General features: G+C 40.5%; 1 protein-coding gene across 10 annotated transcripts in view; it reads right to left on the reverse strand.

Annotated features, from left to right (window-relative positions):
• The window catches only part of LMNTD1 (lamin tail domain containing 1), a 475,330-nt gene that overhangs the window by 349,636 nt on the left and 101,870 nt on the right, over positions 1–23,824 (reverse strand). The gene's annotated exons all lie outside the window — the stretch shown is intronic.

The following is a 23,824-nucleotide window of genomic DNA, read 5'->3' on the forward strand; positions in this document are numbered from 1 at the left end:
CACTCACTCTCAGCTCCCTCCACGGGCCATCAGCGCCCCAGCCTCTTGCTTCAGAGAACTCCTCTTTCAGAAAAGAACCCAGCCGACTCTGACTCAGTTCACATGTCCTCCTCAACCCAGATGTTGGGAGCGCCAGTGTGTCTGGGAGACCTGCTGTCCCAGCCTCTCTTTGCTGACCTTTCTCCAGGTCCCAGGAGCGCTAAGCTCAGCAGGCCCAAAGGGTCTCAAATTTCAAAGGAGAGATCCTCACTCTTACTCCTTCCTGAGGAGGGGGTGGGGGTGGAGGGGGTGCTGGAGAGAGCAGAAGAGTTCAGGTACCTCTTCCCCTCCCCTCCCCACCCCCACTCTACCACCCCACCCCACTCCACCACTCCCACCTTCACCCCATCCACCCCCACCCTCTCTCCACCCTCATTCCACCTACGCCTACCCCACCTCTGCAAACTTTCTTGGCAATGATCTTGGAATCTCGCTTCCCTGTCTCTCGGGAGGTGATAATGTGTATTTGCAGAAATAATAACTTTTCTGCACAAGCATAACACCCTTTTTAAGACAGCATTTTATCTCCTCGTCCCCCCATGTTAACTTGGGGGTCTTAGCTGGGGGCAGGAGAGAGTAGGGAAGGTGGTTGGTTACCGGCTGCTTCTCAGCCCTGCCTCCTCTCACTCCACCCTGGAGGTGGTAGCTGGCCCTCCTGCTGCTGTCACTGTAAATGCAGAATGTGAAGTACCTGGTGCCTTTACTCCCCCCATGATGCCACAGGAAAAACCCCATTTCACACCCTGCTCCATGTGGACTGATCTGGACCAGCCACTGAGGCAGCCCCCTGCCCTTCCATCCACTAAGAGACAGTCCTGGCCACTTGCCCCTGCCTCGCTGGATGCTCAGTCCTCTTGACTGATGTTTGGCAGTGGGCAGGCAATTCCCTGATCCTCATCAGCCCCAGACTAACACCTGGGACACAGTACATTTCCCTACGTCATCACAGGGACCAAAACTCCTCATTCACTCAGATGCTCTGATATCATCAAAATATACAACAAACTGAGTGAGAGGAAGAGACCAAGGAGCAAAAGGTCTGCTGACAGCTCAGCGTCTCTGTTTATTTTCCTGAGGATCCCTCCCCCACTGCACGTATCCCAGCTCCCCCACCCCAGCGACAGCCTCCTCTGTGGACCCATTTTCCTCCTGCAAATCAGAATGCTCTGAAACTATTCCCCATCCTTCCCCAACCTCAAGGGAAAGGGATCCCCCAGCTGATGACTGTGCTCCTGCTAAGTCACTTCAGTCGTGTCCGTCTCTGCGACCCCATGGACTGCAGCCCACCAGGCTCCTCTGTCCATGGGATTCTCCAGGCAAGAATACTGGAGTGGGTTGCCATGCCTTCCTCCAGGGGAGTCTCCCTGACCCAGGAATCCAATTTGTGTCTCCTGCGTTGCAGGTGGATTCTTTACCACTGAGCCAGCAAGGAAGCCCTGCCGATGGTTACTTCCACCTAAAAGGCATATGCTTTTCTCCGGGGGATAGATTTCTTTTGATTTTACTGTCAGATGATCTACATCTCATTTCCTCAAGGCAGAAGTCCACAGAATTCAGCAGCATCGTTCTAAACTGCACCAGAGTTATATATGTAGAACTACTGTTGTCATAGAAATAAGAACATATGCATTAATGCCAAGCAACCTACGGCAAATTGCAGACAACTGCCCAAGGCCCTGTGTTTTGGGAACCACATAAAACACTGAGGCTTGGGTAATTATTGGAAGAAAAGCAACGGCTGGTTAGTTGGTGGGGGGCAAAATACAAACATCTTGATCACATAAGCAATCTGTCATTTCTAACAGTATCACCAAGGAAATGGGGTAAGGTTACCTTTTCCTCAAACACACTCTCCAGAGGGTCAGCCTGTGACTTCTTTTCCTGCAATGTTTATAGTAACATTGACTTTAGTGGTTTTATTACCGAGATTCCACCTGTTTCAAAATGTAGACAGAGGAAAGAAAGCAGATGAAGGGATAGATCTGTATGAAGTGATTTCACAAGGCTGAGTTTACGGAGCTGTTATAAACGAGCTTCTGAGTGGCTATGACTCCAGAATTTTTTTCAAATCTCTGAATTTACAGACAAGAAGTTTACTTTCCCAGGACCAGAGATATATAATTAGAAATGAAAGTAAATGACAAAACATTTTCTCAAAATTTATGTTGTGAATGAATAAAGGGAGAAATAGAACTGCCTAGGAAACGTATTGCATGGTTCTACCATCTTTTTAAATATCACAAATATTACCCCATTCCTCAACTATATTCTTAGGTACAAATACACTGAAGGTTTCTAACTTTGATTTCTTAATTTACCTGTCTTGATAACCAATTGAGAATGTTATAAATCACTGTGTTATACAGAGATAATCTCTAATTTGGTTTCCTGGTGGCATAAAAGAGTTAAAAGAGTCTTTCCACAATTGAGTATATCAATAACTTCTTGGAATAAGCTGCCCTTCAGAAAGACACTTAGAGAGAAAATAACAATCTTCTTCCCTAGGAATTTAAAGAACAACTTTGGGTGGGTCACTTTGCCTTCCTCAGTCTTAATGTTATCATTTGTATAATGGAGATAACCATGACGATGATGATACTTTATTGTAACCTAAAGGACTATTATAATAACTGCTACAGAACACTTTACAAACTATCTGATAACAGACATTAGTTATCTTCAAAATCCTGCTATAAGGCTCTATTCTCTCTATAAAGACCTATATTACAACTAATGATTATCGGCTAGGTGTGTATGTCCAAAGATATAACTTTGTGTACAGAATGCCATACATCTATCAGGATCATTTCTAAATGCAGCTCCTAAATCAGTGCTATATTTGAAAGTGCTTGGCACATTTTAACTAAGTTAATCACCATCCAGCATCAGAGGGCCCTGTAATCCTCCTGCTGCCTGGCCATTGCTAACTGGAAGCTAAAACTTAAAATGCTAAGCTGCAAGAGCCATCCCAGGAATTAACAATGTGCTCCAAGCACACACTGCGGCGCCTTTTCCAGAGAAGCAGGAAGTGAAAATAACAACAAAAGCTGCTCCTTGGGGAGCCTTTACCACTGCCGGGCAGAGTGCTGAAGTCTTTCCACACACATAACTTAACTCTCATGACAGCCCTAGGAGGTAAGTATTGTGTTCCCTATTTTTGAGATGAGAAGATTCTAATTTTCTGATAAGATAAGGAACTCATGGCTCCACCTTTGTTCTTAGCCAGTAGAGGGGGGTTGTGTCCTTCCACGCACACTTAAGGGTAACACTGACATTAGCTTATCAGGCCCGAAGATAGTTGCTTGGACTCTTGCCTCTTTTTATACTCAGGACGAGGAGAGAAGGAAGATAAAACATAAAGCAGGTCATTTTGCTTCTGTTCATGTTTTTAAAAGGCTTTACAGTCCCAGTTCTGAAGGGAAGGTGGGACATCCTTCTAGAATTAGCTGGATTTGCCTCTCCTTGTACCCTGTGGCAGCTCCCTCATGAATATATACGCAGCACAAGCTCTCCAGAACATCTGTCCAAGAGGAACAGCAGCGAGCGCTGCACCCCAGGTACCTTTTGAGAATCTGCCTGATTTTAAGACTGAGAGGTTTTTTTTTTTTTTTCCCCCATCTGCAGCAGCCCAATCTTAACCTGTAATGAATCTGCTTTTTTTTTTTTTTTTAACATTTTATCCCTGTATTAGAAAAGACCCTGATGCTGGGAAAGATTGAAGGTAGGAGGAGAAAGGGATGATAGAGAACAAGGTGGTTGGATGGCATCACCGACTCAATGGACATGAGTTTGAGCAAGCTCTGGGAGATGGTGAAGGACAAGGAAGCCTGGCGTTTTGCAGTCCATGGGGTCACAAAGAGTCGGATATGCCTGAGTGACCAAACCACAACCACAACAACAAAATGAAAGTTTCTAGGAGTGAGTGACAGTTGAGGCAAAGTTGTACCATCTGGGTGATTTCCCTGCACAGGGGAGCAGGTGAACCTGACTTCAGCAGCCAAATCCGACATCAACTGATTCCCAATTAAGTGCAGCCTCATTCATTCCAGGCTGTCAGAGAGCTGCACACCGAAGCCGAATCATACTCCTGTGCCCAACTAAGTAGAATGAATGCTAATGAAGAAATGTCAGGGAGGATGAAGCCACGGGATCATGGAAATTTAGAATGAAAGCTTAGATGAGGTTCATTTATTCCATCACTCAGCCAGGAGTCCCATTTGTCTAGACATAACAGATAACACATTTATCTACTGCTGGGTGACAAATTGCCAAAAACTAGCAAAGTAAAGCAACATTCTTTTATCAGCATGCAGTTCTGTAAGGTGAAAGTCTCAAGGTTTTGGCTGGGTTCTCTGCTTAGGGTCCCACATGGCCAAAGTCAAAGTATCAGCTGGGAGGAGCTCTTATCCAGATGCTCCAGCGAGGACTCTGTTCACAAATACATTCAGACCATGGGCAGAACTCAGCACCTTGTTACCAAGTGCAGAGGCCTCCATCTTATGGCTGGCTGTTTAGCCCAAGCTGCTCTCAGCTTCTTGAGACCACCTGCATTCCTCATCACATGACCCCTCCATTGTGGAGCCAGCATTAGTATATGAAATCCTTCTCCTGCCTTGAAACTCATCAGCAAGACAAAGCTCTCTGCTTTTAAGGGTTCCAGCGATTAGATTAGACCTACCTGGATAACCTCTCTTTCTAAAGGTTAACTCTGCCATACAAAACACCACTTTCACAGGTTCCAGAGACTGGGGGGCATGGAATCTTGGGGGACCAATTTAAGCCTCTGTCTACCACACTTGAAAGTGAAAGTGTTAGTTGCTCAGTTGTGCCTGACTCTGCGACCCCATGGACTGTAGCTCCCCAAGTTCCTCTGTCAGTGGATTTCTCTAGGCAAGAATACTGGAGTAGATTGCCATTCCCTTCTCCAGGGGTTCTTCCCAACCTAGGGATCGAACCCAGGTCTCCTGCATTGGAGGCAGATTTTTTACCATCTGAGCGACCAGGGCAGCCACAGTTAGCAAGTAGAATTAATAAAAATATTGTTAGGTTTATCATATTCTTGAAAGATAAACATATTGTAAGCACAGGGAGAAGCAGTTAGAAATAATATTGAGAACCAAGTCTAAATTTCTAGCCATGAAATTTTTCAAAGTTTAAATGGCATACTCTTAACACTCCAAGGAAGTATCTTAAAGAAACCAAGAAACCAAGCGATGCACATTGTTCTTCCATTGACACATGATAAAAATCAATCACTTATTATTTATTTTACTCAATTGCTTACTTGTGTCTGCTTTATGTTTGGGTCAATCTTCTCTCTCCTAGATTCTGTACCCTTGCAGGTGATCAAAAAGGTACCAACAAGTGTTAAAGTGCTTTATAAACTATTTGCCCAGGGATGATGGTGATCATGGTATTGTGGTGTTCTAGACAGATATCCTAAACCAATTTAATTCCTATATGTTGCCCAAATGCCCAAACCTATGAAGTTATCAAAGATGAGCCCGGGTTTATGATTGGTAAACTGCCAGCCATGCTGTTAGAAGCTGAGAAGTTAACAGGAGAATTCTGAGGTGCCTTTTTCTGTATGACTGGAACAAAAGTTGTTTATAGCTAGCTTCCTGGTGAGTACAGTCCCTGGTTCCTGTAGATTCAAGCCCATTTCTGAAGCCAGTATCAGGAAGTGATTTTTTTTGTTTGTTTGTTTTTCTTTTCTGGTTAGTAAAAAAAACAGGTTTTGATTAGTAATTGCTAAATTCATGCAAGTATAATAAATTTTCTTCCTGTATTCAATTTTTTAAAACTGTTACCTATCTTGGTTTCCTAAGCTGAGACACAGACTTGTGAAATTCCATGCTTTTTTGTTTAATGTGGAATCTTTGCCAAAGCAGAAAACTTTGCTTCAGAAATAAATTTTGGGAATCTACATGGAAGCATGATCTTTTAATTTTAAAAAATAAAGAATATTCGAAGTATTCTTGGCCACAGGCTGAAAATCATCTAATCACCATTTAAAATATTTTGTTTCTTTCCCATTTACATCATCAGGGAAGTTCTCCTTCATTCCAGATAACAAAAGTGAAGCAGTATGACAGTAGACAGAACCATTTCCTCCTAATATTTCCAAGATCATCAAAATAAACTTGGAGAGCAGGCAGGTGGAAGCCCTTCGGGGGGTGGAAGTGAAGGGTTTCATTCACCAGCAAAGTCATTACCAGACCTTTGCCCTGGACTTCACCCTGCAGAAGCCCTGTCAGATCTTTCTCTCACCTACTGGATCCAAAATAAAGCTTTGTAGCCAAAACATTCAGTGACAGATGGCTCATTTCATTGCTGTAATGCTACCCTTAGGGTCTCTGAGGGGATGATTTCAGGAATAGAAAGCATGGCAAATACAGGAGTGGACGTATAACAGAATCTAACACAAGCAGTGTTTCTCCAGTCACTGAAGGAATCAAGACCTTTCCTCCTAAATTCTTTACATCAAACAACAAGGCACGGTCCTTCTCTCTTTCCAAATTGTAATTAGTGCATAGTCTGCGGCATGGGTCCAATCCCCCCTCAGACCCTACCAACTTGGTGATTTTGCCAGCTATTTTATTTCCTTGTAACTAAAATGGGCATCATAAGAACATTTACCATTAGGACTTAACTAAGTGCCCAGCCTAAGTTAACTAAGCTTAGGTTTAGTTTAAGCCCAAGCACTCAGAAATGATAACTGTTCATATTTTCACTCCAGGATTTGATTAACTTGGTCTTTTCAGAAAGGGACAATACATAAGAAAACATAAAGCAAGCTGCATAACAAAGGAAACTACCAAAAGGAAGTGATCTTTTGTTAAAACTCCTAATTCAGATAGGACTTACACAAAGTTAGGTAAAAGCCAGCATTTTATCATGTTATTATGGAATCGGGGCAGCTTCTCACTGAAACAGGCCTTAAGAAGCAATTACTTATCCTTTTCAGAGTTGAGATCTCTAAAGCTAAGGAAGATTGTGACTTACTCCGAGTTGAGCTCTCCTGATAAAATTTTCACATTATTACCAGAATGGCTTCTAAATTTCATTTTTTGTTTGCTTCTCTTTTTGAGAAAACACATGGATTTTTTTTTTCTATCACATGCACTTACAAAGTTAAAATTCATGACGATCCTGCAGTTTGTTTTGCCTTTCCTGATTTGGCACAGCCTAATCTTTTCCCAAGAGGCCTGCATGTATGCTGCTGTTTTCCAGTTTGTCTTGGCATCACTGCTTCACCTTTTGGCAACAACTTCAATATAGTTTTATCACCATTATCTGAACAGTACCGCCCCATCTGCACATGCTTCACAACTGCCCTCCTCTGCTCCATCCTCTGCCTGGCTCAGCCTCCCGCTACATTACCCAATCCATCTGTTCCTAAAGAATGAGGGAGTGATGCTGCTTCACTCGGGGGGGTTTGAGAATCCTGACCTTCTTTAGGGGCTAGTCACTGTGTATCACTGGGTTCCTAACTTCCTTTCTTCAAAATTCTTTTCTGGGGGCTTCCCTGGTGGTCCAGTGGCTAAGACTCAGCACTCCCAAAGCAGGGGGCCTACGTTTGATCCCTGTTTAGGGAACTAGATCCCACGGACCACAACTAAGAGTTCACACGCCGCAACTAAGAACCCATACAGCCGCATAAATAAATAAATATAAAATTGATTTAAAAAAAAAATTCTTTCCCAACTGAAAACCACATGAAATTAACCAGGTTCTGAGAAATGCTGGACTGGATGAAAAACAAGTTGGAATCATGATTGCCGGGAGAAATATCAATAACCTCAGAATCAATAACCTCAGATGACACCACCTTTATGGCAGAAAGGGAAAAAGAACTAAAGAGCCTCTTGATGAAAGTGAAAGTGATTTTGGGGGGAGCTCCAAGGTCACTGCAGATGGTGACTGCAGCCATGAGATTGAAAGACACTTACTCCTTGGAAGAAAAGCTATCAGCAACCTAGACAGCATATTAAAAAGCAGAGACATTGCTTTGCCAACAAAGGTCTGTCTAGTCAAAGCTATGGTTTTTCCAGTAGTCACGTACGAATCAAAGAGTTGGACTATAAAGAAAGCTGAGTGCTGAAGAATCAATGCTTTTGAACTGTGGTGTTGGAGAAGACTCTTGAGAGTCCCTTGGACTGCAAGGAGATCCAACCAGTCCATCCTAAAGGAGATCAGTCCTGAATATTCATTGGAAGGACTGATGCTGAAGCTGAAACTCCAATCCTTTGGCCACCTGATGCGAAGAACTGACTCATCTGAAAAGACCCCGATGCTGGGAAACATTGAAGGCAGGAGAAGAAGGGGACGACAGAAGATGAGATAGTTGGATGGCATCACCGACTCAATGGACATGAGTTTGAGTAAACTCTGGGAGTTGATGATGGACAGGGAGGCCTGGCGTGCTGCAGTCCATGGGGTTGCAAAGAGTCAGACACGACTGAGTGACTGAACTGAACTGATGGTTTCTAGAATACCATCAAAGAGGCTCTTACTATGACTAATTTAGGCTGAACGGCATTTAATCTCTGGGTGCCAGAATCTTTATATACATTACTTTTAATATAACAATAATCCTATGTGTTAATAAGCACTGTTATTCCCACCTTATTGTTATGGGAATTTAAGTAATTCCCCAAGAGCCAGTAGTGGCAGTAAATGGCTGCCTTTCCCACCAAGCCAAGATGCCCAAAAGGGACTTTTGAAGGGCAGTTTTTCTCAAATATTTGTACGTATGAAAGTTATCTGGCATGTTTATTAAAAGTGTATACCACAGAGTCCATCCCCCAAATTCTAGGCTCCCTCAGCCAGATTTCTGATTCAGGGCGTGGACCCAGGCTCTGCCTTTCAACAGGCTCTCTGCGAGACCGATGCAAGCGATCAGCACAACACACCCAGCTCAGGAGAGATGCGGGCTGGCTCTGCCTTCCCAGCTATGCGCCAGCTCCAGACCAAGCACCCCTTAAAGCCATAAATTAAAGAAGTACTAAGATTCACGTTTATAAGAAAACTTAAGCTGTGTGGGGTTTTCCAGAATTCAGATTTTATTGGGAGGCAGAATTCTAGCCTGGGGATCAACAGAACTGTTTCTTTGGTCTCTTTCCTTGGCTGACTTCTTGTATGTCATTGGATCAAATAACTTACCCTCATTGTGTCTCATTCAAGTCCTCTGCAGATGGAATGGGAAAGCAGATGTCCACTACTTATCACAGAAGACCACTAAAGAGGAAAACTGTGACCATGGCAGAAGCATGAAAAGTTCCAGGCACAGACTGTGGTGTGAGTCCTCAAGATAAATTACCCCATTACAAGAAGGGCGTGTTGATTTTTATGATGGTTACCATTTACTTGACAAAACAACCATTTGGTTGGCATCTGTGAGACTGGAGTGTAGAGGTTTGTAATGCACAGGTTTTGTGTTCTTGGAAAAGTTATGTCTTAGTCTATGTACCTCATTTTCTTCATGTGTGAAATGGGAGTAAAAGTATTATTAATCTCAAGAAGTACTGGGTTCAGTCACTCCATGCTTCACATAAATGAGCTTTGACAAATTGCTCAGCCCAGATATTTTTATTCTCAAGAGCTTGGCTTCAAACTATTGATAATATCAGCATATTCATTCTCAAGTCCCTGCTGTATGCTATGAGATACAAGGTCTTACAGAAAACAAGTAGCTAAGACACACTTACATGATACCTGAAGCAACTGACTTGGGGGGATTTTCACAATGTATTTCCGGGGTAAAGCCCCTTAATTAAAAAAAAAAAAGTGTCTATAATATGACCCTAGATTTTGAAAACAATGTCAAAGCAATGACTGACTCCTCCATATTTTGATATCATACATGACAAACACACAAATAAACATATTTACAAAATATTCAATATATGATTTACTAAGTGTATATATATAATTAACATAAGTTGTTTTGGAGAGAGAATAAAGAAATGATAAGAGAAGAAGGAAGACATGGATAAAACACAAGTAAATAATAAAAGTTTTAAAAAATATACAGATGATTTTAAAAAGGATATGTGATAGAACCTTATTTAAATAAATTTGCATCTATATGTGTATATGTGTGTATGTGTGAACTGCATAAAAACATAGTCAAAAATACTATCAGTGGCTATCTCAAGGTATCGAAATGCAAAATAAATTCTCTTTAGTGATCTTTTTCAGTATTGCAAGACTGTTTCTTATAATGGCAAAATTTATTTATGATAACTGAAAACATGGGGATGTGTCAAGATATTTATTACTGCATATGATTTACTGTTTTATTTTGCTTTTTTAAAATTGCCCCTAAAAGGTATGAATTACTTTGAAATGAGAAAAATTATATTCTTTAAAGCAGTGTTCTTAGTAATATTAAAATGTAGTGGAACAAAGATATTCTCAATAGAAACCGAAGTTGCTTCAATTACCCAAATAAAGCAAGCTGCACAATGAACTTGTTTTGCCAGAAGAAACTCAGTTACTGAATTCTCCTTTCTTTCTTTTCCTTCTGTAAATGTTTTCAATGAAGTAAATTTTGGATTTGTCGAATGAATCTAGGTTTTTTAAAAAATTTTATTGTATGGTTTTACTTATGTTTCCCCACCTTACTATTCTTTTCTATGGCTCATCATGTCCAAAACTGAACTCATCATTTTCTTCTGCCTCAGCTGACTTTTCTTGTCTCTGTAGCAGGTGGTGACCCTGGATCTTCCCTGTAGTTCACAGGTCCTCTGCAGTCAATGAGTCAGTCATTTCTGTAGACACTACATCCTGATATCAGATCACTCCCTATCACATCTCTTGCCCTTATCCATTTTCCTCACTGGTCCTGCCTAAATTGCAGCTGTTAGCTTTAAATCAGTTCCTGGTCTCCACTTGGAAATTGTGATCAAGCAGGAGAATGTCTAAACTTCTCTACATGCTACCTAAAGAAAAGTAGACACTGTCCACCTATCTTCACCTCTTTCCAGGAAACCATCTTCCCAAAACATGCTGCCTTGGGGATTGTGGGTCACAATGCTCTCATTCCCCATGATGTCACAAGCCAGGTGACAGCTTCATCCCCCTAAACTCAATGCCCGGTTCAGAGAGAGGCATCTGATAAGCAGAGAGTCATCCATTCTGTCCCAGAACTCTTCTGCTAGAGTGAGAAGAAAAACTCTCTCCTGCTTTTGGTGGGTCAGAGATTAATTTAGCAACTCCTCTGAAGACTTATTTTCTTGAAACTTTCTAGGAGTTCAAATAGTGTAGACACAGTGTAAGTCATTTCTTTTGGTTGTCCTATAAATAGGCACATATTTTCACCCAGTTTGGGAACCAATTCTGATTTTAGAAAGGGCACCAGGTTAGTAGTGATTTATGATGATTTTTACTTTATTTTTAGTGTGGTGGTTCCAAAAAAGGGAAGCTATTAATTCTAATTTCTAATTTCAGCTGGGCTATAAATGTCTTCATTTTTTTCACATGCCGCATTGTAGGATTGCCATAGTAATTGTTTATTTTTGTTCTAACTTTTTATAGATAGATATCATGCATTAAAAGTACACAAAGTGCATATCTCAATAAATTTTCAAGACTGAAAACAACTTTGTAACTGTATATTTTACGCACATAAATAAAATTTAATGTGTCTAAAGTCAAGGTCATGTTCTCATTTTTCTCAACAGGCAACTCAAATCCCATGTGCAGAAGTAATGCCCAATGTTGATGTCACTGTCCTTCACCTATCAGACAAAAGATTTTATACTTAAAAGTCACCAGGTAGAAAGGCTACTCCAGCATATGTATTTAACAATGCTTACATCAATATGGAACGATTCTCCAATGCTTTGGGGTACTATTATTATCTCAGTTTTGTAGATCAGGAAACTAGTGGACAGAGACTTAACAAGTGACTGAGATCAAACAGTAAGTGGAAGAGAGCAGGACCACAAAACAAAGCTCAATTTCCCCAGAATTATTTAAATCATAATTCCTCCACTAGGATGATTACCCCTTTCACTGAGACTGAGAAAAAACATCAATTTTTCTTAAGACCAAGAGAAAGAATCCACTTTCCTTCAGTAAATGTTAGCAGTGATTCAACCTTGGAGGAGGAAAACAGTTGAGGGAACTTGAATAGCATTTAAAATCCTTCAAAGAAGATACACAAGAGCGTGTGTTAGAAATTACAGACTTACTTTTCATTTGTGGGCATCTTTCTGCATTTCTGACTGCATCCAGATCCCTCTGTAGCACCAACTTCTTTCCTATTGTTGTTGGTATGGAATCTCAGAGATCCTTAACTTGGGAGCTCTTCCTGATTGGTAAGATGGTGATTCTGAGTGGACAGCCTGCTTCTCATTTTGCTAAATGCCTGACATTTAATCACAGAAGGATGGATGAGAAAGATCTTCCTTGAGGCCACTGAGAAAACCCCAGCCAAAAAGCCTACAAACTCCCATTTACTTCAACTGCTTAAGGTAAAGAAATTCTTCAGATTCCTTGGACATGTTAAAAAAAAAATTCCAAGACTATTTACTTTGATACATAGTTTGAAAAGCTATAGATACTGCTAAGACATCTGTGGGAGACAGATTTATGTTCTGATTCTGATTTGATTGTGACTATTTCTGTTAAAAAACAAAAAGCAAACAGTAACCATCAGGGATTTAGTACCTGCCTTTCTTTGATTACGTTTTTACTCAATACAGCTAGGATGAAGACAAAAATTTGGTGAGACTTTAAATACAGATAAAGTGAAGAAAATAACATACACACTAATTTGCTGTCTCTGCCACAGAATATTCTAAGGCATACAGTAGAATCAATCTATCTTGAGTCTGAACTAGTACAGACTATACATGAAGACTGAGTATATTATAGATCTATAGACAAGGGAGATAAGATAGAGTAAAAGAATGATTTTGAAGTTCCCTTTTAATTACAGTTAATGCATCACTGTAACTTTAAAAGCAAAAATAAATCTAAGCAACTTACCATCTTTCTAAAGTAACTTTTTCATGAGTAGCAATTGCAGTTGTAAAAGACTATGATATACAATTTGTATCAGGGAGAAACATGGTCTTAACCTTTAAGAAGTTATCTCTTGCTCTTTCTATGCCAAAACAACTCTCTTAATAAATGTCTTTCAAATCAAGTGGTAGCAACCACAGAAACTATGCCTGCCTGCATTTGCTTTATGAACTTGATCTGAAGAACGATGACGGTATACCCTGTAAATCATCACTTTCTTCACTGATCTCCTCTCATTTTCAAATATTGGTGGAATCTAGCTAGCTGAGAAGGGTCCTGGAGGCATCACCGTCACCCCTGCCTGCCCCAACTCTTTGCATCCTGCATCCTCATGACTTTATGATATTCCAGACCTCCTCTTGCTGGAATCACAAGATCATACTGATTGGTTTCTATGCAGTTACAAGCAAGAGGTGTCTTAAAATGCAGTTTATCCTCCCTCCTTCACTGATGGTGGGAATATAAGTTGGTACAACCACTATGAAGAACATTATGCAGGTTCCTTAAGAAACAAAAAATAGAGCTACCACATGATCCAGCAATCCCACTCCTGGGAATATCCAGGAAAAACCATGCTTCTAAAGGACACATGCATGCTGGTGTTCACTGTAGCACTGTTTATAGTAGCCAAGACATGGAAGCAACCTGAATGTCCATCAACAGATACATGGATAAAGTAGATGTGGTACAAATATATAATGGACTACTACTCAGCCATTAAAAAGAGTAAAACAATGCCATTTGCAGCAACATAGATGAACCTGGAGATTATCATACTAAGTGAAATAAGTCAGACAGAGAAAGACAAATATCATATGATATCACTTAATGTAGAATCTAAAAATCAATGATACAAATGAACTTATTTACAAAACAGAAACAGACTCACAGACTTAGAGAATGAACTTGTGGTTACCAGGGATGAAGTGTGGGCAGGAGGGATAGACTGAGAGTTTGGGATTGACATGTACACACTGCTATTTTCAAAATAACCAACAAGGACTTGCCATATAGCACAGGGAACTCTGTTTAATATTCTGTGATAACCTAAATGGGAAAAGAATTTGAAAAAGAACAGATACATGCATATGTGTAACTGAATCACGTTGCTGTACACTTCAAACTAACACAACATTGTTAATCAACTATACGCCAATATAAATTTTAAAATTTTTAAATAAAATCAATGCAGTTTTTCTTGATCTATAGTAATTTTAATACTGTCACAAATATACACTAACATCATCTTTCTAAACTAGCACACCAGGTAAATTCCTCACCATGCCGAGAATTGAGATAACATTTGGTTAGGCAGTGTGAACTATAATACAAAGTTACCATCATCAAAACACTATGATACTGGAACAAAATCAGATACATGGATCAATGGAACAGAACAGAGAGCTGAGAAATGAATCCACACTTATACGGTCAATTCATTTGTGACAAAGGAGCTAAGAATATCCACTGGGAAAAAATACAGTCTTTTCAAAACATGATGTTGAGAAAACTGGACAGCTACGTGCAAAAAAAATGAAACTGGATTTCATTCTTAGACCACATACAAAAATAAACTCAAAATAGATTTAAGAGTGAAATGTTAGACCTGAAATCACAAAACTTCTAGCAAACGTAAGCAGTAATCTCTCTGATATTGGACTTAGCAATTTTTTACTTTTTTTATGTCTCTTCAGGCAAGAGAAACAAAAGCAAAATTAAGCAAATGAGACTACATAAAACTAAAAGCTTTCACATCACGAAAGAAACAAGCAACAAAACAAAAGGCAATCTACTGAACAGGAGAATATTTGCAAATGATGTATCAAGTAAGGGACTGATATCCAAAATATACAGAGGGCTCATACACCTCAATATGGAGAGAAAAAAGAAAACAATCGATTTTTAAATGGTCACAGGGACTTTCCTGGTGATCCAGTGGTTGGGAACCCGTCTTCCAATACAGGGGACATGGGTTCAATCCCTGGTCAGGGAACTAAGATCCCACATGCTGCAGGGCAACTAAGCCAACAGGTCACAACTAGACAGCTTGTATGCCATAACTAAGATCCAACAGAGTCACAAATAAATAAAAATGAGCACAGGACCTGAACAGACATTTTCCCAAGGAAAACACACCAATGGCCAAAAGACATATGAAAATGTGCTCAGTGTCACTAAGCTTTAGGGAAATGAAAATCAAAATGAGATACCACCTCACACCTATCAAGGTGGCGATTATCAAAAAGACAAGAGACAGCAAGTGTTGGTGAAAGATGTAGAGAAAACGGACCTCTCACCCACTGTTGTTAGGAATGTAAATTGATGCAGTCACTATGGATCAAACCTGGGCCCCCTGCATTGGGAGCAGAGTCAGCTACTGGACCACCAGGGAAGTCCCCTCATTTCTGGTTTTAATAATACTTATACAATTAGGAATAGAAAAAAAAGGTGTTCTTAACTTGAAGTCTTGGTTAAGAATGCTCCAGGGACTTCTCTGGTTGGGGAATGAAGATCCCATATGCTGCAGGGCAGCTAAAGCCCATGTGGGTCAACTACTGAGCCCTTGTGCTGCAAATAAGACTGGATGAAGCCAAAATAAATATTTTTTTAAAAAGAATACTCCAGTGGACAGTAACAGAAAACTCTATGACTGGTGGCTCCCGTCAGTCAGTTCAGTTGCTGAGTCGTGTCCGACTCTTTGCGACCCCATGAACCACAGCACGCCAGGCCTCTCTGTCCATCACCAACTGCCGGAGTTTACCCAAAGCCATGTCCGTTGAGTTGGTGATACCATCCAACCATCTCATCCATTGTCGTCCCCTTCCCCTCCTGCCCTCAATCTTTCCCAGCATCAGGGTCTTTTCAAATGAGTCAGCTTTTTGCATCAGGTGGCCAAGGATTGGAGTTTCAGCTTCAACATCAGTCCTTCCAATGAACACCCAGGACTGATCTCCTTTAGGATGGACTGGTTGGATCTCCTTGCAGTCCAAGGGACTCTCAAGAGTCTTCTCCAACACCACACTTCAAAAACATCAATTCTTTGGTGCTCAGCTTTCTTTATAGTCCAACTCTCACATCCATACATGACTATTGGAAAAACCATAGCCTTGACTAGACGGACCCTTGTTGGCAAAGTAATGTTTCTGCTTTTTAATATGCTATCTAGGTTGGTCATAACTTTCCTTCCAAGGAGTAAGTCGTCTTTTAATTTCATGGGTGCAGTCACCATCTGCAGTGATTTTGGAGCCACCAAAAAAATAAAGTCTGCCACTGTTTCCACTGTTTTCCCATCTATTTGCCATGAAGTGATGGGACTGGATGCCATGATCTTAGTTTTCTGAATGTTGAGTTTTAAGCCAACTTTTTCCACTCTCCTCTTTCACTTTCATCAACAGTCTCTTTAGTTCTTCTTCACTTTCTACCCAAAGGGTGGTGTCATCTGCATATCTGTGGTTATTGATATTTCTCCCAGCAATCTTGATTCCAGCTTGTGCTTCATCCAGCCCAGCATTTCTCATGAGGTACTCTGCATATAAGTTAAATAAGCAGGGTGACACTATACAGCCTTGATGTACTCCTTTTCCTATTTGGAAGCAGTCTGTTGTTCCATGCCCAGTTCTAACTATTGCTTCCTGACCTGCATACAGATTTCTCGAGAGGCAGGTCAGGAGGTCTGGTATTCCCATTTCTTTCAGAATTTTCCACAGTTTATTGTGATCCACACAGTCAAAGGCTGTGGCATAGTCAATAAAGCAGAAATAGATGTTTTTCTGGAACTTTCTTGCTTTTTCAATGATCCAGCAGATATTGGCAATTTGATCTCTGGTTCCTCTGCCTATTCTAAATCCAGCTTGAACACCTGGAAGTTCACAGTTCACATATTGCTGAAGCCTGGCTTGGAGAATTTTGAGCATTAATTTACTAGCATGTGAGATGAGTATAATTGTGTGGTAGTTTGAGCATTATTTGCCATTGCCTTTCTTTGGAATTGGAATGAAAACTGACCTTTTCCAGTCCTGTGGCCACTGCTGAGTTTTCCAAATTTGCTGGCATTTTGAGTGCAGCATGTTCACAGCATCATCTTTTAGGATTTGAAATAGCTCAACTGGAATTCCATCACCTCTACTAGCTTTGTTGTAGTGATGCTTCCTAAGGCCCACTTGACTTTACATTCCAGGATGCCTGGCTCTAGGGGAGTGATCACACCATCTTGATTATCTGGGTCATGAAGATCTTTTTTGTACAGTTCTTCTGTGTATTCTTGCCACCTCTTCTTAATATCTTCTGCTTCCGTTAGGTCCCTACCATTTCTGTCCTTTATTGAGCCCATCTTTGCATGAAATGTTCCCTTGGTATCTCTAATTTTCTTGAAGAGATCTCTAGCCTTTCCCATTCTATTATGTTCCTCTATTTCTTTGCACTGATCACTGAGGAAGGCTTTCTTATCTCTCCTTGCTATTCTTTGGAACTCTGCATTCAAATGGGTATATCTTTCCTTTTCTCCTTTGCTTTTTGCTTCTCTTCACAGCTATTTGCAAGGCCTCCTCAGACAGTCATTTTGCCTTTTTCTCATTTCTTTTTCTTGGGGATGGTCTTGATCCCTGACTCCTGTACAATGTCACGAACCTCCATCCATAGTTCATCAGGCACTCTATCAGATCTAGTCCCTTAAGTCTATTTCTCACTTCCACTGTATAATCATAAGGGATTTGATTTAGGTCATACCTGAATGGTCTAGTGGTTTTCCCCACTTTCTTCAATTTAAGCCTGCATTTGGCAATAACGAGTTCATGATCTGAGCCACCATCAGCTCCCGGTCCTATTTTTGCTGACCGTATGGAGCTACTCCATCTTTGGCTGCAAATAATGTAATCAATCTGATTTCAGTGTTGGCCATCTGGTGATGTCCATGGGTAGAGTCTTCTCTTGTGTTGTTGGAAGAGGGTGTTTGCTATGACCAGTGCATTCTCTTGGCAAAACTCTATTAGGACTGTACAGTCCATGGAATTCTCCAGGCCAGAATACTGGAGTGGGTAGCCTTTCCCTTCTCCAGGGGATCTTCCCAACCGAGGGATCGAACCCAGGTCTCCGGCATTGTGGGCAGATTCTTTACCAGCTGAGCCACAAGGGAAGCCCAATGGTGGCTTAAGCTATATTAATTTTTTGGATTTATAAGAATTTCATAAGCAGACAGTCTCAGAACTGGGCTAGTGAGTAAAAAATATAACCTGGGATTCATCTCATTCCATCCTTGTGTTCTGACCATGCTTAGCAGCCAGCTCTTCATTGTCATGCTGGTTGCCTATTATCAGGAGGGCTGCCACAGATTTAAGATTGGATGCAAGGCAAGGAGAATTGTTAACTAGCTCTGCACTCACATACGCACTGACACCTAACTGTTAAGAGCAGTGGTCCCCAAACTTTTAGGCATCAGAGACTGGTTTCATGAGAGACAATTTTTCAACGGATTGTGGGGGCAGGGGATGGTTCAGATGGTAATGTGAGCTCTGGGGAGCAGAAGATGACTCTTCACACTTGCCTGCCACTTACCTTCTGCCATGGAGCCCTCTTCCTAACAGGCCATAGACCAGGGGCTGGGGATCCCTGCTTAAGAGGATTCAAACGTTCTCTCTCTTAAGATGTCCACAGACTTCCCCTTAACAGAGGAAGTAACTGGCTCTCCCAGCACCCATAGTTAGAGGTCACAGAATCTCTGGGGTTAGCCCACTAGCAGTCTCTGTTACTCTGATGAAAATCATCTATCAGAAACCAACAACAAATGTCACAACATGGTGAGGCACATGAAGGATTCTAATTAAAGCTCAGAACATGAAAAGTCAGCTTGTTCACAGCTATGTTCAATGTTTTTACAGATGCCCTAGCCAATCATCATAAGCCAAGAAAGCCAAAGAGAGTCAATTAAAAATTTTAGATTTAAAATGGAATAAAATTTAAATTCAGTTCTTCAGTATCATTAGCAATATTCCAAGTGCCCAGTGACCTCATGTAGCTAGTGGCTACCATATTTGGACTATGCAGAGAACATTTCCATCATCTTCAAAAGTTTGATTTGACATTGCTGCAGTTTAGAGGTAAAGTTGTCAGTTCTCATCAACTTTTAAAATGTGAATATTAGTTGAACGTACAACTGTATTGCTGACAATAATCTATTCAGTCAAAATATACAAATGCACAAAACTGTATGTATATATAAAATTGCAATATGATGAGCAGTACTCCAAAACTGGAAGTGATATAAGCATCCATCAACAGAGGGGGAAGTGAATACATTGTAATACATTCAAATTACAACATATTATTCAGATATTTGAATGAATGATAAAGATCTATACATATTCACAAGGAAGGGTGCTTGGCATATACTGTTGAGTGAATCAAGCAAGTTATGCACATACACTATGATCCCATTTTGATTTTAAGTATATTATTTGTAAATTTGTACAAAATTGCATACATATATGTGCACATGTTTCAGGCCCAGGAGGAAGTGAGTGAGATGCCTACAGCACAAAACTCTCTGTATCTGTGTAAATTATACATCCTAGATGCCTCACTGGCCTACCCTAGTCCTGGCCCTGATATGTTCACATGTATACAGAAAAGTCTTTGAGAATAAACACACATGCACAAAGGGGTATTTTCATCTTAACCTGTTTTACTTCTATGTTATTTTTTAAAAGAAGGATGTGACCTGAAGCCAGCTGTTTGTTGAAGCCTCTACCTAAGGGAACAGTGGGCATGACAACAGCAGCAAACAATCCGCTCTAACCTGGAGCCCCTTACAGACTGTGTGTGCCTGTCCAGTCGCTGTCATGCCCGACTCTTTGCAACCCCATGGAATGTAGCACACCAGGCTCCTCTGTCCTCCACTACTTCCTGGGGTTTGCTCAAATTCACGTTCATTGAGTCAGTGATGCTATCTAACCATCTCATCCTCTGCCACACCCTTCTCCTTTTGCCTTCAGACTAGCAACATGTTAATATTTGACTTGGGTTTCTTGACGAGTTTCACATAATTTCTGAAGATTTTCATTTGACCCCCTTAAACAGAGGAAATGCTACCAGCACTTTTAGTATATAAATAATCATATTTGCTTCTACTTGTATTATTTCATATTATATTCTCAATGCTTATTAGTAATAGCTCTTCCAGACCAGAGTTTCTGTATAATTATCATGTAATCAGCTGAGCAAAATTTTAATGACTTTCTAACAACATGGAATGTGGTCAATCATTTGCCAAATTGTTACAGTAGCTCAAATCACTGGTTTATGAACAACAATGATGTTAACCATGGAGTTTACAATACGAATTGGGTAACTTCAGCCTTTTTCACTCAACGTCTATCTATATGTTCTTCTGATCAGTGTTCATATCTCTGCTGTGTTTTTTCAGTTTTTGAACTTTCAATGGTTATTTCAATGAGACTGGATAACCGTATATTTTTCAGGAGAGCTTACTTGCTATAACCCATTACCTTTTGTAATCAGAGCTAACAATTTAGCTTTGTTTTAGTATGTATACTTTTCACAAAAGATAGATGAGTAGGAAGTGTGCCTGGTGTTGATACTAATAATGACTTGATACAATCCTCTTGCTATTTATATATTATCATCATGTGATGTGAAATATTTCCACTGTGTTCTGTTGTTTTTTTCAAAGATGGGATGAATAGTTCCTTTTCTGTTTTGAAACTTTTCAAATATTCCCATAAAAAGTCCAACTCACATTCAGATTCACAATTATAAATCAGTTAGTGACTAAAATAAATTTTAAGACATATTTCAAAGTACTGATCATCTGGGTTTTATTGTTCCCAAGTATAATTTTTAAAGACAAACTCAGGGTCCTCAAATCCTCTGCCAGGCCAGCATGCCATGGCAGTCAATCTGCAGAAGAGTGAAGACTATCTAAGTCAGTCATCTGTTTAGGCTCCATGAGCCCCACTTTTCCCCAATGACTAGATCAACTTTGGTGATGGTAAAATACTGAGAGTTGCTTAGGAATTAAAGTTAATTTATAATTAAGTGTAATTTTAGCCAAAGTTTGACTTCAATAGGGTTAGCACTTATTATTTCTTTAAAGAGTAAACAAACTAAATATGTTAACATTACATAAAGTGACTCACGTTTTTGGATGCATACCTGTTTGTAAATTTTATCTACATTTCCTAGTTGAAGGAAGAGTGAAGTCGCTTTTAAGGAAAAGGAATTAACTGAGTTTTACATAGTAGACACATTCTATTTCACTCCTAAAGTTCCTTTTGGCCAGATTAGATTGCATGAAAAATAGTATTGACTTGGTTCCTAATAGTCAAAGTTGCCTTTGAAAAACAGAAATCTTTTAAGATCAATACTCTGGCCACTGGATGTGAAGAGCCCACTCATTGGAAAACACCCTGATGATGGGAAAGATTGAGGGCAGGAAGAGAAGGGGGCAAAGGAGGATGAGACGATTGGATGGCATCACTGACTCAGTAGCTGTGAGTTCGAGCAAACTCAGGGAGATAGTGGAGAGGGAACAGTCATGGGGTCACACGGACAGGACTGAGCGACTGAACAACTCCTTCAGCAACACAGTGCTCATTTTCATTTTTATAATCACAGGGAAGCACTTGCAAATAATCTTTATTGAATATTTTAGATGTTTCCTTCTGGACCTCAGTTTTCTTACAAATTTAAAAATTAGAAAGTTGAAAGAAGTAATCATGGTAGTCCTAACATTCTATAAACCTACCTAAAACTTGAAATGGTCTAATAAAATATATTCTCACGTTGTGTGCTATTTGATGTGCATAGATTTTTTTCTTTTAAAATTTCTGCCTGGTTATTACATTTCTCTGACACTATTAAACCACCCTTATGGCAGAAAGTGAAGAGGAACTAAAAAGGCTCTTGATGAAAGTGAAAGAGAAGAGTGAAAAAGTTGGCTTAAAGCTCAACATTCAGAAAACTAAGATCATGGCCTCCGGTCCCATTACTTCATGGCAATTAGATGGGGAAACAGTGGCTTCAGTGGCAGACTTTATTTTTGGTGGCTCCAAAATCACTGCAGATGGTGATTGCAGCCAGAAATTAAAAGACACTTACTCCTTGGAAGGAAAGCTATGACCAACCTAGATAGCATATTAAAAAGCAGAGACATTACTTTGCCAACAAAGATCTGTCTAGTCAAGGCTATGGTTTTTCCAGTGGTCATGTATGGATGTGAGAGCTGGTCTGTGAAGAAAACTGAGCACCAAAGAATTGATGCTTTTGAAGTGTGGTGTTGGAGAAAACTCTTGAGAGTCCCTTGGACTGCAAGGAGATCCAACCAGTCCATCCTAAAGGAGATCAGTCCTGGGTGTTCATTGGAAGGACTGATGTTGAAGCTGAAACTCCAATACTTTGGCTACCACCTCATACGAAGAGTTGACTCATTTGAAAAGACCCTGATGCTGGGAGGGACTGGGGGCAGGAGGAGAAGGGGATGACAGAGGATGAGATGGCTGGATGCTATCACCAACTTGATGGACATGAGTTTGGGTAAACTCCGGGAGTTGGTGATGGACAGGGAGGCCTGGCGTGCTGCAATTCATGGGGTCGCAAATAGTTGGACACGACTGAGCGACTGAAATGAACTGACAGTATTAAAATAGCTACTTATTGTTACCACTATCTGAATTAGGTGTATTAATAAGATAGCTTATTTGTAAGGAACAGAATATCATATTAATTGGTTTAAGCAAAAGCAAAGATGATGATTCACATACCTGGGATATGCAAGGGTTTTGGGTAGAGTAAGATTCAAACATCTTTAGGTATTGACCTCTTTCCACATCTAAGCTCTTCTTTGTTTTTGGATCAATTTTCTTTGTTCTTCGTTTTACATTTATTTCATGTGTAACATTAACAATGATTTCACTCATCTTTACATCCTGTGAACTCAACAATTCTACTCTTGCAGAAGTGTGTTCTTTCCTGTCAGCTCCTGAAGCCCTGAGATGGACTCTAACTGTCCTGAGTTGGGTCACATAGTCCACAGGAACCATTGCCCGTGGTCAAGAGGATTTGTATTCTCATTGACCAGATCTGGATCATGTACCCCATCCCTGATGTCAAATATATTGTTGTTGTTTTTGTTGTTCAGGGCCCAACTCTTCGTGACCCCATGGACTGCAGCACGCCAGGTTCCTCTGTCCTTCACCATGTCCCTGAGTCTGCTCATATTCATGTCCACTGAGTTGGTGATGCCATCTAACCATTTCATCCTCTGCTGCCCTCTTTTCTTTCTGCATTCAATCTTTCTCAGCATCAAGGTCTTTTCCAATGAGTCGGCTCTTCGCATCAGATGGCCAAAGTATTGGAACTTCAGCTTCAGCATTAGTCGTTCTAATGAATATTCAGGGATGATTTCCTTTAGGATTGACTGGTTGGATCTCCTTGCTGTCCAGGAACATCCTCCAGTACCACAATTCAAAAGCATCAGTTCTTCGGTACTCGGCCTTCTTTAAAGTCCAACTCTCACATCTGTACAAATACATAGTCACCTGATTGAAACCATGTGGACTCCGAGTGGAGGGCTGACCCCCAAAAGGACAGGTGTGTTATATTTAAGGAGAAGTAATACTGAGCAAGCAAAATCCCCAGGTGTCTACTGTGCTGACTCCTGATAGCATTCCATCAGCCTGAGTCTCTAAACAATACACTCCACGTTCAATCTATTTGTGCAGCTGTTAATGCAGTTGAG

The sequence above is a fragment of the Cervus elaphus genome, chromosome 22, assembly GCF_910594005.1.
Source record: "Cervus elaphus chromosome 22, mCerEla1.1, whole genome shotgun sequence".
Taxonomy (NCBI): Eukaryota; Metazoa; Chordata; class Mammalia; order Artiodactyla; family Cervidae; genus Cervus; species Cervus elaphus.